This window comes from Bos indicus x Bos taurus, chromosome 3, assembly GCF_003369695.1.
Source record: "Bos indicus x Bos taurus breed Angus x Brahman F1 hybrid chromosome 3, Bos_hybrid_MaternalHap_v2.0, whole genome shotgun sequence".
NCBI lineage: Eukaryota > Metazoa > Chordata > Mammalia > Artiodactyla > Bovidae > Bos > Bos indicus x Bos taurus.
The window spans coordinates 87,933,074-87,951,954 of NC_040078.1; the positions used below are offsets into that span (position 1 = coordinate 87,933,074).

An 18,881-nucleotide genomic window follows, 5' to 3' on the forward strand; every position below is an offset into this window, starting at 1 on the left:
TACATTTCAGCCATAGTTGGTTTCTCTCTGCTTCTCAAATGGATTCATCTTATTCCTGCCTCAGGGCCTTTGCACTTGCTATTCCCTCTGCCTTTAATGCTTTCTGGTCTCAGGTCAATGGTCATTTTCTCTGAGAGTCCTTTTCCAATCCCCAGACTGATGTCCTACCCCAGCTTTTTCTTACCACACATCACCATCTTTTTAAATTGGTGTCATAGCAGTTATTACTGTCAGTTTCTACTAATTTACTTGTTTATTGTCTCTGTCCTCATACTAGGGAGTAAATTCAAGACCTTAAGGATTACTTGTCTATCTTTTTAAACGTCTTACCCCACTCCATAGAAGAGACTGGCACAGTTAGCATACAAATAAATTGTTAGTGAATGAGTGGATTGTTACTGATTTATTATTAGCCCAGGAAGAGCAGACTTGCTGTGAGTAGGGAAAAGTCCTACCATTTGCTATCACTTAACCTGTAGAGATCAACGTTTATCTCATTTGGTTCTCACAATAATCCTATGAGACAGATAATCTGGTTCCCATTTTGCAGATGAAGAAATGGAGCCTCCATCATTTATTTGGGAATTTGCTTAAGATCTCAACAACTGCAACTGGAACCCTTGTCTGTCTGTTCCTGTGCCCACACACTGGATCCTGGGGCAGGGCAGAACTTCCTCTCTGAGGATTCTGCTCGTGCAAGACAGTACGTGTCTGCTGCGGCAAAACCTCATGTGTGTGAAGACTCCGCCGAGGATGAGGCTGTGTAAAAGTACGTGCAGGCCAAAAGTCTAGCGACAGCTCCCGGAGGACTGCCTCTAATAAACCATCATTACTTGGTCTGAAGTCCAGATTTCTCTGGGGAATAGAGAGTCCCAAAATGTGAAGGCTGCGGAGTGGCTGCAAGTTTTGGCCTCGCTGTGTTCAGAGCTGGGAGGGAACTTATGAGTGGGTACTGAGGTTTTTCTTCCCTCCAGCGGTGCTCACATCCTGTCCGAGTCGGCCTCGCCACTGATGCGGGCGCCTGCATTCTGCGCTAGGTGGCGAAATGCTGTGGGGCTCCCCTATTCGGGGGAATGCGGTAGTGATGTATAAGGTATGAAAGATGTGGCCTGCAGAGAGCCGGCACTATCTCTACTGCTGCCGCTACTGCTGCCGGCAGAGCTGCTGGGAGTGAGCGTCCCCGGTCAGGGATACCCAGCTCCGCGGCTGTCTCCTGCGTGCGCCCTGGCCCCAAACGGACCTGCCACCCCCAGGGAACAAAAGCAGAGCCCCCTCGCCCTCTCCTGCTGCAGCCGGAGGATGAGTCGAGAGGGCTGAGCGGAGAGTGTGGTCCTCGGCGGCCGGCGGGGAAGGTAGGAGAAGGTGTTGCGCTCGCTCGCTCAGGCGTGGGAGGCTCGGGGTGGGCGGGCAGGGGCAGGGGCGGCAGAGGAGACCAATCTGTCCCTGGGGTGCTGCCCGGCCCGGCGAGGTGGTCATCTGGAACGCAGCGCCCGCACCGCCTGCCAGCCCAGCGCAGGGCGGGTGCGGAGATCCCGCAACCGCGAGGGAGCCCCCTGGGTGGGAATCGGAAGCGGCTGAGGGAAAAGTCCAAAGCCGAAGCCCCACAGGCAGCTGTCCAGGGCACTCGGTGGCGCGCGGCTGGCTGCGAGGCAGGCGGTGTTGGCTGCAGTGTGCGCAAAGTTTTGGGTGGCGCGCAAAGGCGCGGGCGAGGGCCCTGCGCAGCGCAAGTTGCGGCCGCAGCCAGAGGGCGAACCCCGGGGGGCGGGGGACGGCCGGGTGCTCCAGGCGGACTCCCCGACATTGAGACTGGCGGCTTTTGCTTCCCCTTGCCAGCCGAGGCTGGGTTTGCCCTCAGCCATTTAACCCTTTCTGACCTGGGAGAAACAACTTCTTCTTCGGAGGCGGCTACACTCAGGCTGGCTGGGTGGCGTCGAGGCTCCCAGCTCAGTTCTTTTGAGGTTCTGCGAGTTTCCCAGCATGTTCTAGGTTTTCTGTTCTTTTCTGGCCACCTCCGTGTCCAAAAACCAGGCAAGCTGGCTGGAGAGGGATGTCTTTCCCCAGTATCTGTAATTTTACCCCACGTACTACCCAGACTCATGTTTTCTTTTTTCCCACTCAGCTTGGCTCTTTGATGCTGTCTTGAAAAATGAGATGATTAATCAATTAGGTTAGTGGCCAATTAGGCATAACCTTGTAGAAAAATAATTATGCCCAGCTCTCTGGGCTTTCACTGTTGATGAGGTGGGAATCCAGCCCAGGTGGAGGGGCTGTTCTAAAAAGATAGGGCTGATCAGGGAATTTCTGGAAATTTAAGATTAAAAAGATTCAAATGTGTGGTAGTGGCGGAGGTTGTGTGGGTGCTGTAGGGGTGTGTGTGTGAGAGAAAGAGAGCGAGATAATCAATTGTTGCAGAGGAAATTAACCCTTGGCAGCCCGGTCTAGAAGGACTTTGTAGGCAGCATGTTTCAAACAGCTCAGTAAAGGTGTGTCCCCTGCTTGCCTTCCCCATCCCCCCTCAACTCTGAGGGGCTCTCGCCTGTGAATCGCCTCGCAGTCGCTTTGCTATTGCTTTGGGAGGCTGAGTTCCGATGAATTCATTTTAGTTTCATGTCCGAGGAATCGCGTCGTTGCAGAGGGAGGTTTCTGTGTCGTGCCTTTCGAGGATACACATTTCCCCGGCTTGCGTTCAGTAAAGCGGTTATTAAACGGGTGTAAAACAGAGGCAATCTGTTACCAGAGCTGGGAAGTTCTTGCTGCTGAGCGAGGCTTCCTTTTGCTTTTGGGGGAAGGACTGGCGGGGTTTTTTTTTGGCACTGCGGTATTACAATACAGCCATATTAAAAAGGTCCTCAGAGCCCAGAGCCGTCCACCACTGCAGCCGCATCTCCCACAGACTTTACTGCTCAAATCCTTCTTGCGGGGAACATGCAGTGGATTTCTGATGTGTACTGAGTGCATTTTAACCCCGTTCTGTTTCTATTTTAATCTTCTTCTGTTTATATCTCTGGACCCTGGAAAGTAGATTTCTGTCCAGAAGGCAAAAACCTAGAGGTGTTCCCAGGGTGGAGGCATTTTTGCAACAGGTCGTAGGTCTGGGTTTTCTGATAATGGGTCCCCCTGGCATTTAGCAAGCTGGGAACCCGCTTCCTTCACCAGTGACCGGACTGGGGTAAAACAGGGGGTCCCTGAAATCCCCTGCAGTGCTGAACTGTAACTGGTTCTGAATTGTATGGCTTTTCTTCCTTTCCAAGCTGATCCAGAGGGGTAGCTAAGCAGTGCCGTGAGGCAGTGGCTATGCCATCTCACTCCCAGTAGAATAGAGGGGGACTGGCTGGGGCTTATTTGCAAATAGAAATGGTCCAGCTGGAAGACTGCCTAGTGGTACTGGTGTCCAGGGACAACTGGGAGCCATATGCCCCACCTGCCTTCGTTAGACTCAAGGGCCACCATTCAGTCCTCTCTCTTTTACAAGGTTTTTTCTTTTCTTTTCTTGAAGCTAGACTCAGGTAGTCACCTTACTGTGACCCTATTTGTTGGTCTGACTCGTGCTAGTAAAGGCCTTGCTCCTTTTCTAAAATCAAAGCTTTTTCACTTAATGGGAAGGAATATAGGGTGGGGAGAGAAGGAAGGGAGAGAGAAAAGAGGGAAAGAGGAAAAGGTGGGGGGGGGCAGTAGTAAGAGAAAGAGAGACAGAGACAGCTTAAGACTTCAAATACAACAGTGGGAAAGAGGGAGGCGAGATGGAGAACAAGAAAGGAGGAGGGAGAGAGGAGGAGGAGGGGGAGGACAAAAAAGGGAGGGGGAGGAAGAGGAGGGAGACACAGGGAGAGGGAAACAGGAGGAATTCCAGTACTGAGAAGGAGAAGGAAGGGCCCACATGAAGCAGAGTTTTGTATTATATGAATTTTTTAAAATGCAAAGGAAAACCCCAAACTGCAAAAGACTCATTGGCATTAAACTAGCTTGGCCCTCAGCGTTGACATCATCAGATAATGACTTATGAAGGAAACCTTGTGCTGCACAAAGCCATTAGCTCTGTTCCTTATTTTTTCCTTGGCTTAAACTCCAACTGTCAGTATGGAGGGTCAGACTTCCAAAGGAAGTCAGTTTGCTTGTGCTTTCATAGCCCCAAGAGCATACTCCTATTTGGGTCAAGCTGGGGCACTCCATTTGGACCTGCTGGTATCGGAATGACTTTGGAAGGGAGGCATCCTTTGTTTTAGATTTGTCTTCCATAGAATTGACATTTTAAAAAATAGTGCATTCTTAATGTATTTAACCTTGGGGAAAAGAAGAATAATAAAGGATAGTGTAGTGAACGCTCTTAACCTGCCACCCAGAACCAAGAGTAATGGGAAAATCATTACAACTTGTCTTCACTCCAGCCTCCTTGACTCTAGTCCAGAGTATTCTCAGAGCTTCCAACTCATACTGGAGAGGGACCTCCAGTATGGTCCCTCTCCACAAGTGTGACATCATCTGTCTAAAGGGTTAGGGTTAGGGTTTGATTTGATCAGAACATACCAGAGTTTCCCTGTTGCCTAAAGCATGTTATTCAAATGACTGACCATAGACTTCAAGGCCTTTCATAGCCTGGCCTTCTTGCTCCTTCTCAATGGGCTTCACACATACATAGATACATTCTCTTACCACACATCTACACACACACACTACACACATGTATGCTAATAAGCAAACTTAAACCCTCACACACACAGCATTGCCACAGATGCTTTCTCTCTCTTACACACACACACACACACAGACACACACACAGACACTACACTTACATTTCACATGCATACCGTACACAGTTTTCATAAATTTGCAGGTGCAGACTTCTTTTCTTGTCTGGAAAATACCTCCTACTTTTTTGGCTGATGGAGTCCACTCATCTTTCAGGATCCATCTCAAAAGTGGCATCCACTCAGGGATCCTTTTCCCTCAGGAAGCCGCGTTCCCTCAGCACTCTTAACACACTTCCTTGGAAGTACTATCCATGTGTTCTTCTCTCCCAGTAGATTGTAAGTTCCTTCCAAGTGAGGGTAACTGATCCACCTCTTCAATCTCAAGGTATATATAACACAGTAGTGGGCACAAAGATATGTGAGCGAAGGTCAGTGGATACATTCATCTCAAGAGCTTCTAGAGGGTGATTAACAGTCATAACATCTTTTTTCTTATTTTATTTTACTCTCACTATTTTTATATTTTTATTTTGATTACAAAAATTTTAAAAATTCAAATGGTATGTGTAAAAAGTGACAGTTCTCCCTACTCCTGCCTAAATACCCTCTATTTTTAATGCATATGCTATTAAATACTTGAATTTCTTCCTAACCTTTGTCTTACATTGTATTTTCTTGGCTAGATCATATGCAGGGATCATGGAATATATATCTGTATATATATGCTGTAATTCTTAATGCATAGTTGTACATGTAGTAAGTGCCCAGCAAATATGGTATAAGTGAACACATACTAATTTGGTTTATTTTTTAATTAAATTAAATAAATTGCTTCAGTAATCTTCACAATAGCCTTATGTGATTGGTGTTACAATCCTTATTTTACTAATAGAGAAAGCTAGGTTCCAAGAGGTTATGTAAATTGGCCAGATTAGACAGGGAAGTGGGAGTGGGGTCCAGATGCAAACCCAGATCTCCTTCATTTTATTGCCTCCACTCTGTCCAGTCTACCCCGTGAGTGGACCTGTGGGCACCGAGAGGAAAAGCATTGAACTCAGGTTTGTATGCCCAGTATTTGCTCAGAGCTTATGAGGCTGTGGAGCCCTTCACCCACACCTCCACAGGTGCCATTATCCTTTCATGGATGAGAAAGGAAGGCACACGTCAGATGTCCACAGCACTTGGCTGAGCCCCTTGAGCCAGGAAGAACCCAGGACCGGGGCACAAGGCTCATTCTGTCTTCTCAGATGTGATAGTTGGTCCCAGAAAGGGAGAGGGAAACTTCTGCTTTCCCTTTAATGCATGACTCAATGGGACAGGAGAATCTAGGGGGTAAGGCTGCTTCCTGAAGAGGGGCGTGTATTGCTGGTGCTCAGCCCTAGTAGGGTCCGCATTGCCTGGGTCTCTTAGAAACTCCCTTTTTGAATGCTCATCTGCATGTCTGAAGTTTTCTGAACCACAACTGTGGATGGAGTTACTTTCTTGAGAGTCTGGTGAGCAACCAAGGACATAGTTTGTGATTCAGTAGTTACGCTACAGTACCTAATGGAATGGTTTGAGATTTTGGTTTGGGGATATTTTGTCAGTGAGGCACCCACTGGTGCTGGAGGCCTCTAGAACTTGGCACAGGTAGCAGCTGCCGTCTGAGTTGGGCTACAGCTCCTGTTAACTGGTGCATCACCGACTCTATGGACATGAGTTTGAGCAAGCTCTGGGAGCTGGCTAGGGACAGAGAAGCCTGGCCTGCTGCAGTCCATGGGATCGCAAAGAGTTGAACGTGACTGAACGACTGAACTGAGCTGAACTGATATGTGACAGGCACTGGGTTAGACATACAACCTGTATCCTCTCATTTAATCATTATAGCAGTCCTAGGAATGGCATTATAATCCTCAACTAGAACAGTGCCCGGTACAAAAATATCAATAAAATATTTGCTGAGATGTTAATGAATAAAGAAGAAACCATGGATCAGAGATGTTGAGTAACTTGTCCTAGCTCACCTAGCTAATATATTTCAGAACTTGCATCTGAACTCAAGTCTTTTTGATTCTAGAGACTGTACCCTCCCCCCCCACCCCCCACCCCCACTTTTTTTTTAATTCACACTATTTCTTTTGGACTGGAAATCCTGACCAGGTAACATAATAGAACTTGAACCTGTAGATCCTTTTCTCCAACTGCTTTTTTTTAAAAGAAACAAAAATTTCCTATGGGCAATGTGCGGCTCTACACACTTAAGATGGATTAACTTGTTTTATCTTTTTTTGTTTGTTTAGTTCTTCTGTGTATTCTTGTCACTTCTTCTGAATATCTTCTGCTTCTGTTAGGTCCATACCATTTCTGTCCTTTATTGTGCCCATCTTTACATGAAATGTTCCCTTGGTATCTCTAATTTTCTTGAAGACATCTCTAGTCTTTCCCATTCTGTTTTTTCCCTCTATTTCTTTGTGTTGATCGCTAAGGAAGGCTTTCTTATCTCTCCTTGCTGTTCTTTGGAACTCTGCCTTCAAATGGGTATATCTTTGCTTTCCTCCTTTGCCTTTCGCTTCTGTGCACAGCTATTTGTAAGCCCTCCTCAGACAACCTTTTTGCATTTCTTTTCCCTGGGGATGGTCTTGATCACTGCCTCTGGTACAATGTCATGAGCCTCCGTCCATAGTTCTTCAGGCACTCTGTCTATCAGATCTAATTCCTTGAATCTATTTGTCACTTCCACTGCATAATTGTAAGGGATTTGATTTAGGTCATACCTGAATGGTCTAGTGGTTTTCCCTACTTTCTTTAAGTCTGAATTTGGCAATAAGGAGTTCATGGTCTGTGCCACAGTCAGCTCCCGGTCTTGTTTTTGCTGACTGTATAGAGCTTCTCCATCTTTGGCTGCAAAAAATAGAATCAAACTGATTTCGGTGTTGCCCATCTGGTGATGTCCATGTGTAGAGTCTTTTCTTGAGTTGTTGGAAGAGGGTGTTTGCTATGACCAGTGTGTTCTCTTGGCAAAACTCTACCAGCTTTTATGAGATGCAGCTAAGTGGTATAAATAGGATTTGGGCACAGGTAGTCTGTGCTCTTTGCTACTCAAGTGTGTGAGATTCTGGCACCTATTTAAGATGCTGGGGTTGTTTAGCAGTAGAATCATTGCCATCGTCATTGTTGTTATCATCACCATCTTTGTCATCATCATTGTCATTGCTGCCTTCATAGCAGTTATCTTTACTGTGTACCTGTCTTGTGCTTACGGGCACTTTTCATGTGTTAACCCCATTAATTCTCAAAACAACACCATGTTTCTACAGAAAGAAACTGAGGCACGATAAGGCTAAATGGATGCTGAGACTCTCATTGCCAATAAGTGTGGAAATGGGGTTGGGGCCCCATGTGTCCGACATCTTCTGTTCTCATTTTCATTCTCCAATCTCTTGTTTTTCACTGACTGATTCTTATTGCTGCTCTTAAAAGCCAGCAAAGCTTAAAATGATGAAAGTTCTCCTGGTCTGTTTTTTTCATTGTCAGCCCAATGTTCAGCAGATCGCTAAATAAAAAGACACAGGCTTTAAGTTCAAGGACTTGAGTTTTTTCTCCTGTTACACTGTTAGGTATAAGAAGGGTTACCTGATGAGTTCTCTTTCAATTCCTTGGAAATGGAGTAATAACATATCCGCCATGCTTCCTAATATGGTTATGGGAATAGGAAAGTTGGGGTCCTTGTGATTTTAACTTCCACTTACAGAGCAAGAAGTATTTTGTGAAAGAGCAAGGGGAGTACCTCTCAGCTTGAAAATTACTACCTTGGGCAGCTCTGTGATCCTGGTTGCCCTGAGCAAGAAAGTGACCATCAGTTGGGCTCTTTGTTGGTAACAGTGCAAGAACCCTGTACCATTAGTACGTACACCTGTGGCATAAACAGCCGTATTGTGGATGACAGGGGGCCCCGTGACATCAGAAAACCTTTCAATTTATCAGCAAAGCACATGTAGTTCCTGTCTCAAAGGGGGCAGAATTAAATAAGAGTGAATACTAAGTAAAGAATTCATTTGTATTCATAGGCTTTTAATAAATAGGAATCTTTTTTTCAAAAAAAATGAGCTCTGAGCCCTAGGTCTTGAGACATCTTGTTTAATTAGCATGCAGAATATGACTTCTTCTCACTTCAAAATGACCATTTTTTTGGTAGCTTGAGCTTAGATCTTTAGTGACATATTTTTTTCTGCAAGCAATTATTTATAGCCAAGTTGGCAACTGACAGGAAGGAGGGATTAAAATGAAACTGTTACCCAACTGCAGTTCACATCTGACTGAGACACATGGTGTCACTGTGGACAGAGTCCTCAGAGCTCAAAATATTTGTCAATTTGTAGCGCTTGGAGAAACCAAGCTGTTTTCATGTGTTAATGTTAACTCTAAAAGTCACATTTGTGTCCATGCATTATGGTGCCCACTTCTACTTCCTATCTGTTTGGTTTTATTTGGTGGTCATGGAACTGCATCCATTAGCTTATTCTTTATCTTCCGTTCCGGATGAGCTAGATGTCCCCGTGTTTATTTCTACTATCATACTAGTTCTCTAGTTCTTCCTGCCGGAAACACCCTCCTCTTTCAGATATCCTCCAAACCCCATAAAATCTTGACGTTAAGATCAGGTATCATGCCCCCCACGCAGGCTTCTTAGTTAATATCACTCAACATTGACCAGCACTGACATGGGTTGTTTGGGTTGTTTTTTTTTATCACTTTATTAATTTTCCAAATCATATAAATAAAACAAATTCATTGTAAAAATGCCAAAGTATAGAAAAAGCTTTAGAAACTAGTAAAAAAATCACTTGAAATTCTAGTTATTTGTCTTGCCTATAATTTGGTGACCATCCTTTTATTTGTCTCTTTAAACCCAAATGCTAGCATATGTAGATAGATAGAAGTTTATTTGTTCTGCTTTATTATGCAAACTATTTACTTTTTATCCTAGACATCTTTTTAGAAAAATATTTATTTACTCTCCTTTGCCCCTCAAACTAATCGAACAATGATGCTGCCTTCCATATCTTCTTCTAAGTTCCTGTAACATTTACAGAATATGTTCATATATATAGGGATTTTTATCATGGGTGTAAAACATGAGATCATATATACATTCCTTGGCATATTGCTTTTATCACTTTAAACACTATGGAAAACTGTTCCCTTCCAGTCCCCACCCCCACCCCCAGACAGCTGGCATTGATATAAGTCACTCTTTTCAATGGCTGTATAAGTTTCAGTGGTATGAACATACCACTAATTTTTCAGCCATTTCTCTCCTGATGGGCATTTACTTTTGTTTCACTGATTTTTACAAACAATGATGAAATAAGCATCCTTGTACATTTGTCAGTATCTGCTGATGTTTTAACTTTTATGATTCCCCAAACTAATACTAAAGAGTCGAAGGATATACGCTTTTTGAAGTTTTAGAAGGTGGTACTATATATCTTTCCAATGAAAGTATAATAATTCTTATTTCCACTAACCAGGTACAAAGTAACATTTCCCTATGTCTTTGTCAACAGCACATATTATAAACCTCTTTTACTTTTGTTAACCTGAGAAGTAGCAAGTGATCTCATTGCTATTTACTTTGTATTTTCTTGATGTCTACCAACGAAGAGCATCATTTCACATTTATTGGCCATTTGGATTTGCTTCTTGATGAACAGATAATTCATTGTCTTTGCTCGTTTTTCTTGGAATGGTTCATCTTTTTATCATTGTATAAGAGTTTCTTTTAGATCATAGACAGTAATCTTTTTTTCATCTACATTGCATCTTATTTTCCACCCATAGAGGTTTGAGCTAGTGTTATAGTAATCTCTTTATTTGTCTCTTAAATCTAGACCAGGAATTACCAGACAGCAATGATGTGTCTGATTCATCTCTAAGACATTACATACAGGGTGAGGCCTGAAAAAAACATAGGTTCAGAGTGAATGGTTTTAACCCTGACTACAAGTGTGGTATCCAAATGTATTTCATTTAATGTTGAATTGTATGAAATTATATATATGGCACCACATAGACTGAGATGTTTCAAATAAGTGTAGCTTCAAGATAACCAATGTTTAGAAAATATTTATAAATGAATTACATACTTTCTTGCTTTTTAAAATAGATTACGACTAAGAAATAGCATTTTGAACATCAACTATTGTATCAAGCTATATATTTGGTAGATGGCTGGATGGCATCACTGACTCGATGGATGTGAGTCTGAGTGAACTCCAGGAGTTGGTGATGGACAGGGAGGCCTGGTGTGCTGCAATTCATGGGGTCGCAAAGAGTCGGACACGACTGAGCAACTGACCTGAACTGAACTGAAGGGCTATTTAGAGATGCAAGACTGTTTGCCCTTTTATATGGGTGGCCCTAGACATATGGATGTATGGGCTTAAAATTCTAATCTCTATTTTTTATACCTTCCCTCACTGTCAGATTGTGTCTTCATGTTTTGGTACTGTCAGTTTATCTGCCTCTAAAAACAATCTTTTCCCCTTTCTATCCATCCTTTTGTTGGCTGTGGGCTAAAATATCAGGAACCATGCTCACTGGAAATGCAGATGTGATAAGGGTCCATAAACACCGACCAAGTCTTGGCCAGGGTACCATCCCCATAAATAAAGTGCATCAGTCTCCAGTGACAATATAAGTTTGGCTGTTTGAGGGTGGTTTTTTGTTTCTAGCTTTGTTTACAACTGTTTTCTGGAAAAGTGAGGTTGCTGGATAAGTGAAGTGTTGGCATGCCATCTCAGAGAATTAGAATATCGATCCAGCAGCAGGTAGCCAAGATACCAAATAAAACAGCTTGAATGTGTCTTTAAAATGGTAGAATTAGATGTCTCAGTCATTTAAAAGTCTGAGTGCAGAGGGCAGCTCCCAGCGGTGAAGTCACGCAGGGTCCAAGCTCTTCTAGTGGCTCTTCTTGCGACTCCTCCTGCTCCATCCTCTTGACATTGCCGTCATTCTTATCATCCACGATGGGACAGCACCACCTCCTCATTCAAACTAGATGGCTGGGAGGACCCCCCTCCCCATTTCTTTTAAGGGCATGGCGAGAAGTTGGACCCGTAATTTCTTTTTACATTCTCCTTGGCCAGGACCGAGTCAGTGGGCCACTTCTAACAGAAGGGAGAATAAGAGCACCGTCTTTATTCTGGGTGGCCATGGGTCAGAACTGGGTGCTGTGCTAGAGGATGGGGAGGATGGGTGTTGGTCTCTGCCACACCTATTCCCATCGTTCCCTGTGTTCCCTCAACTTTCTCATAGGGTTGCCAGCCCTTGAGTGCAATTATCGCCTGTTTTGCTCACCACCTCCCATTGTTGTATGAACTCGTTACTCAGCAAAGACAGCTTTACTTGCCATCTTTGTCTCCTCGGTTTAGGGAGGGGAAAACTGAGCTTGCTAATAAGAGGTTCAAGGACTAGAAAACTTTAGGCTTCCTGGTTGGTATTTCTTTAATTTAGCTCCTATCCTGTCTAGTCCTTTATGACTCCACACAGGGTTAGTTATATTCCTCTTTCTTATTCATCCCTCATTTTCAGCTCCAAGAGGTTCAGGTGTGGAGACCACATGCTTTGGAAGCAGGTGTGTTGGGCAATTCTGTGAGTGTCAAGGGGGAAATCAGCCCCCTGCAAATGATACAAGTGAGCTGAGAGTTTGAGATTATGACCTCTTTGCAAAACAGGTTTCCTGGTAATCAACAGATTGCATCTCATTGCTGAAGTTTCTGTACCCCATGGGCTCCCAGTGCTTTTCTGATTAGCACAGAAGCATCCCTTCTCTTACTCCAGACTGACTCTGGAATTGTGTTTGCTCCAGCCAAATGGCTGATTTTAACTGGTTTCCCTACCTCCAAAGCACAAATGTGAGCTCATTGTTTTTTTGGTGCTGGGTGGGGGAAGATTTTGAGAGATACTCGTGCCTTTTCTCTCTCCAAGTTAAAAACCAAATGGGAGATGAATACTGCAGTTGAAAAAGATGAGGCATGGTCTTATTTCTGTTAATGCGTCACTGGAGAATTTAGGTTTTGCCTCCTGAACTTTCTCTTTAAGTTGAACTGGATATTGACAGGTTTCCCTTTTCCTTGTAGGAGCACATGTGGCCTCGTAGGCTTATTTCATGGATGAGCAGTGAATGAGGATCTTCTGAGATCAGAAAACTCTGAATGACAGAATGAAAGGGATTGTTCTATAGTGTCAATTGGGTTCTTAGTTGCAGATGCAATAATTTAAACAGAAAAGGATTTATTAATGGGTGTTGGTAGCCATTAGCATTCCAGGAGGGGCTTAAGAGCCAAGCTTGGATGTCAGCATGGTTACCCAACCACACCATGGCATAATAGGGTGGAGACTACACTGCTGCTGGAGATAGGAGGATCTTCGTCTGAACTGCTGCAGAAGAGTTACTGTCCTTGCACATGGCAGATACTGCCTATCTATCTCTTCCTCCTTCCAAGCCTCATGCAAGTGTGTCTGCTTGGTCCCTAGAGCACCCTGTAGTCACTTCTGGGTCTCCTACAGAAGGATAAGAAATGCAAATATGAAGTTGGAATGGTGCCAGGAGAGCCCATATCTGCTGTAGCCACACATGTTTGTTCTCTTCTGATTTCGCCCAGAAGATAAATCAGTCCCTTTCCTTTGAGGCAAGAGGATGGAAGCGTTGCTGCCCACTTTTCCCCTCTGAGGAGTGGGGTGGAAGCTGTAAGTGTTCCTCTTGAACATCACACACGTGCATACCAACCCTCAAGGGGCTGCCTGGGCTTTCAGGCTAAAACTCAAACCCCTTAGACTGGCAGAAAGCCTCTTTTTGGTTCCTACCCTGTTTTTCAGCCTCATTCCTCTCCAGTCTCCTGTTCATTCACTACCTGATTGTCTCTTCTGGGCGCAGTCCCTTGTGAATTACTTAGAAGACCCTTGAACTTGCCAATGCTCTCCCATGTCTCCATGTCTCAGTGCTGGCAGCTCCCCACTTTGCCTACTATGAGTGAACTGCCCTCCATGCCCTCCTTTGTGTGATGCCTTCTGCTGACCCTTTCAAGAACAAGGCATCATTTCTTCTGGGAATCTTCTTCAATACCTCCTAGCCTGGGATGTGCCCAGAGAACCCAGCAATCCCTTCTGTTACTACCCTTAGCACATCATATGTGACCTTTAGTTTATCTGACTTCTCAAGTTCCTGTGAGCTTCCTAAAAACATGGTCTTGTCTTTTATCTCTCTGTCCCAGTAGCTAGCACAAAGCCTGGTACACAGGGATTGTGCAAATGAATACAAGAATGAACGGTAGGGTGCCAGCAAAGAACACTGGCTCTGACATTGGCATCTGACTTTGCCACTGGGTAGTTTTATAGCTTTGGGCAACTTAAATATCAGAGGATTGTTGTATGAAGGCTCAATAAAATAGTGCATGTGAGGTGCTAAGCATTGAACACATAGTAAATATTCAGTAAAGTTGAGCCATGCTTTTGAGTATAAGAGAATCATTATCATTGCAGGTGTTCAACAGATAATAGTGATGACTAGAACACTTTTCTAGACCAAAGTGTTAAGTGGTGATCTGTGACATTTCCTACCTCCTGTGGAACCTTCCCCAAATACTTTGAAACCACCAGTGGATTGAAAGAAGGAGCGAAAATAGACAGAAATTGACAGAAGTCACCATCAGGCAAAATCCTTTAGAGAGCGAGCTCAGTGGCAGCAGGAGATAATGCCTTCTGACATCAGGTTACAGTAACTGCACTGTCACTGGCATTTTACTAAGAGTTCTGCCTCCTTTACATACTCCTTTCTTGACTCCAGAATTTTTCCCTAAAAAAAATTGACACCTAGGTGACGCAGAAAACAATGTCAAAACTTCATTGAAGGTCAAACATTTTCCAAGGGGTTGCCTGGAAGCATACATCCCGCTGTGTTCTCTCTGCGAGTGTGAGATGTAAAGACAGTGGGAAGCTTGAAGCTGATGTTGAAAACCAGCTTGGAATACAGCAAATGTCTTCTTTGTGCCAAACTCCCAGCACAGTGTCTTCTTACAGAGTAGATGCATTTCCATCTATGTGTGTGGAAAATCCCTTCTCTTTCTCTCTTTTCCCTGTGGGTCCATGCTTATTTCACTCTATTCAATTCAGCAAGCGTTTATGGAGTCCTACTGCTCACAGGGAACCCTCCTGCTTCTCCCCTTCTGTGCCTTTTCTCCCATCACATTCAGGTTATTACTTTATTAGAAGTAAAGACTCGTGTCAATAAAGAAATACATTAGTTGCTGGCATCTACTGTTTTTAAGGTGACAACATAAAAGTATTTTTATTACTAGCATCTGTAGCAAGAGTCCTTGTTATTGGGGATTGAATGGATGTTGAGGAGGCAGAAATTGGTCTGGAGAGAGTATGCAGACCAAGGACCCAGTGTGTGGTCTTGAGCATATTAATCTCTCTGGGTTCCAGGATTCTGGTAATTATAAAGGACCTTTCCAGTCCTAACATATTATGATTCAAAAAAAGAATAAAAAGGAATATAGCAATGATTGGATCTGACAACCTAACATGGAAAGTTGCAGTGCTTTGGAATTAGAAGGTTTGGTTGGGGGAGTTCCCCGGTGGCCTAGTGGATAGGATCCCAGGCCTTCACTGCATTGGCCTAGGTTCAATCCCTGGTCGGGGAACTGAGATCCTATAAACCAAGCATTATGGCCAAAAAAGAAAGAAAAGAAAATTTATGATGAGATATGCATAGCGTAAAGTTGACTATTTTGAAGTTCCCCTGGTGGTCTAGTGGTTAGGATTCAGTGCTTTGACTGCCAAAATTTTAAAAATAAATAAATAGAAGACTTAGTTTGACATTTGACATGTGGGATCTTAGGCTTAAGCTCGCGGCCTCCCCAGATCCTTCTCTCTAAAATGCGGACTCCTCTTCTTGCCTTTCCCGCTCTATAAAGTAGTAGTGAAGCTTCAAGGAGCTGATGCGTGTGAAAGTAAATTATGAATGACAAGGGAGTGTACACACACATATAAGCTACTATTACTATTAATAATCATCTTGATTTCAATATTCTACTCTAACGGATGCTTTTGCATTTTACCTTCTGGGTTGTTTGAAGGAAATGTCATTTTTTGGTTCTTGTGGTCTTTTTTCACCTCCTGGAAGCAGGGGATTTCTTGAAGGTGTGGATGGCCGTGTCCTCTGCCTGTCTTTCCGATTCACAAGACATGGGTCTCGGGCCCCCACGCTTGTCTGAGTACATCATGTTGTATTTGTTGACCTGAAAGGAAGCCATTTGTTCCCTGCTAAATGAGCTGTTACTGTGCGCCTCTGTCTCCCTCCCCCAACACCTGGGGCTGTACCCATGGGAGAATCCAGCCGTGGATCTCAGGAAAAAGTTTATTAGAAGAAGGCAGAAAGCATTTCTCTGCAGGTTACACCCTCCATCACCGGCTGTGGCTCATTAGTCAGAGCCGGGCGGGTCACCTGGGGGTAGGGGCAGGTCTGCAGGCCTCGGCTCCTGCAGGTGCTGCCAAGGGCCTGGGGGCAGATCTTTCTGCAGCCTCTCTCAGGCCTTTCCACTGCCCCCTGCTCCGCAGTTGGCTAATTAGCCCTAATTGGCTGGTGCTGCTGCCTGGGGTTCAGAGCTTGCCACCTGGGGCATCTTTCCCTTATTTTGGCCTCAGGTCTAACCTAGTCTCACAACGTATCACAAGGAGACTTCTCTGCAGAGTCTGCCCTTTGGGTTCTGTCCACCATGAATGGCCTGGCCCTGAGAGCCATAGGAGCAGTTTCTGCCCAGACCATGGTGACTGGACCTGCCCAATAAGGACCACGCTGGGCAGCCTGCCCTGGCCATTTGGGGGTTTAGTTCACTGGGGGTGATGCAACACTGAGGGTTGTTACAGCTGTGCCAGCTGTTGGTCATCTAAGCCCTGGGTATCTTGTGATATCCTATGGACACAGCAGGAGTCCACAGTACAGGAAAGAGAGGGACTGTTTTGTCACAGCCCTTCCCCTACCCCTTCCTCTGCACTGCAACCCTGATGCTCTCTACATACAGGCCAACTGAATTCATCACACAGCCAGGGCTAGAATTCAGGACGCCCAGCCTAGGAATGTGTGTCTGACTTCTGCCCTGGGAGACTTTGCTTCCTTGTCTGTATACCCTCCTTGGCCAGGTGCTCAGAAAATCCTTGTGAAATACATTTCTGAAAGCCCTGAAACAGAAAGTTTTCACATTAAGCATCTGAAAGCTGGATTCAAATCCTGCTTCTACACTTACTTAATATCAACTTATTTAACATCTCTGAATTTCAGTTTCCATGCTATGAAAATGGGGATGATGATAATCGAATCTCTTCACAGGGTGCTTGTAGGTGTGAACTGAGATATAACACCAAGCTCAGAGTAAGAGTTCACTGAATGCAAGTAATAATCAATTTTTTAAAAGTCATGATCATTTTTGATTAGCTACCTAAGCCTCCACCCGTCACACAAATGAGGATACTAAGGCTCAGGATGAGGGGCTGGACATTGACTTGTCCAGTGCTAAACATCTAGTTACAGACAGAAGCAGGTCCAGAATCGGATCTTCACTGTATTCTGCTCCACTGGGATCCAGATCTGAGAAGCACGTCTGTCCTGAAGTTGTTCTTCAACCAGAGGTACTTAGGTCTTTCTGTTGTCCATTTCTCCTTGTTTAGACCCCTCCAGATTCTAGGAATGCTGCCGATATGTGGCTGGGTAAAGATCACAGGCTCTGGAATCAGTCATTCAGAGCTCAGAGCCTGGCCTCTGTGTATCAGCCATAGTGGTATCTGGCAAATCCCAAATCCGAGGGCTTACTTCCTCTGTCTTCAGCCTTCAGTGTTCCCCCCGCCAATAGCCTCAGGATAAAGTGCAAGCCTTTACCACTTACCCATCACCTGGTCTGGGCGGTCTGGTCTCTGGGAATCACTTGGAGGTGCCTGTGTGTGCCCTGCTCTCATTCCCTTCTGAGCCTTCACACATGCTGGGATGTGTGTGTGTGTGTGTGTTTAATGGAGTGCAGTTGCTTTACAATGTTGTTAGTTTCTACTGTACAACGAAGTAAGTCAGCTATGTACATATATCCCCTCTTTTTTGGATTTCCTTCCCATTTAGGTCCCCACAGAGCACTGAGTAGAGTTCCCTGTGCTATATATATACAGAAGGTTCTCATTAGTTATCCTATTTTATATAGTATCAATACTATTATGCATAGCATCAATAGCATGTGTGTGTGTGTGTGTGTGTATATATATCTTAACCCCGGTGTCCCAATTTATCCCTCCCACATTCCCGCCTTGGTGTCCATATGTCTGTGTCTCTATTTCTGTTTTGCAGACATGATCGTCAATACCATTTTTCTAGATTCCACATATATGCGTTAATGTACGACATTTGTTTTTCTCTTTCTGACTTCACTCTGTGTGACCGGGACATAGTTCATTGAATGAATGGTGCTGAATGACTCAAAGCTCTTCCACCTTTCCAGAGCTGTGACTTCAGAATGCCCAGGGAACAGACAGGTGGGTGCAGCAGGAGGAGGGCCCACCCCTTCCAAGGCTGCCTGGCCCCTGCCCGGGCCACCTTTATCTTTCTCCCGATAGCCAAACACACTGCCTACTGGGCAGGCTTTTTTGTTGTTGTTGTTCACAGGACTGTTTCCCACTCAGTGTGAAATCTCTTTTCTGTCGGACCCTCTCTCTGCTCTGCCTCCGAGCACCCTGCCTTTCCCCGTGATGTCACCCATCCAGGGGATCACCATCCTGTTGGCTTGTCTGGGAGCTCCAAGAAGCACTGGCCAAATCTGTTCTGCTTCACATTGTAGCTTCCATGCTTGGTGGTCGGGAACCAATAAATATTTGCTAAAGGAATGAAGGAATGAATGGATCCAGGGCTGCAGCAGTGGCAGAGAGGCAAACAAGCATGAGCTCCAGGAGAAGGTATGATTCCAGGTCCTAGCACTACTGATGTCTCTTGCTCAGCTGATTGTAAACATCAGGCCAAGCCTTTATTTTTCTTATTATGTTTAAAACCCACCAGTTGCCCAATAGTATAATTTTCTAAGTGATTTCATTTCAGCTCTGCTAATTGAAGGGAACCCAGCTCTTTTTGAAGCCTTACTTTGTGTGTGGCTGTCACTGGTAAGAGTTGAGACTGGTTGT

General features: G+C 44.6%; 1 protein-coding gene across 4 annotated transcripts in view; it reads left to right on the forward strand.

Annotated features, from left to right (window-relative positions):
- The first annotated feature begins 1,066 nt into the window (after positions 1 to 1,066).
- Positions 1,067 to 18,881, forward strand: part of DAB1 (DAB1, reelin adaptor protein) — a 1,342,273-nt gene continuing 1,324,458 nt past the window's right edge. Inside the window, exon 1 of one of the 4 annotated variants that reach the window (XM_027537117.1) lies at positions 1,067 to 1,352. The gene's annotated coding sequence lies outside the window, so the exon portion shown is untranslated. The remainder of the gene's footprint in view (positions 1,353 to 18,881) is intronic. The other 3 variants (XM_027537115.1, XM_027537119.1, XM_027537120.1) reach the window with 3 other exon arrangements.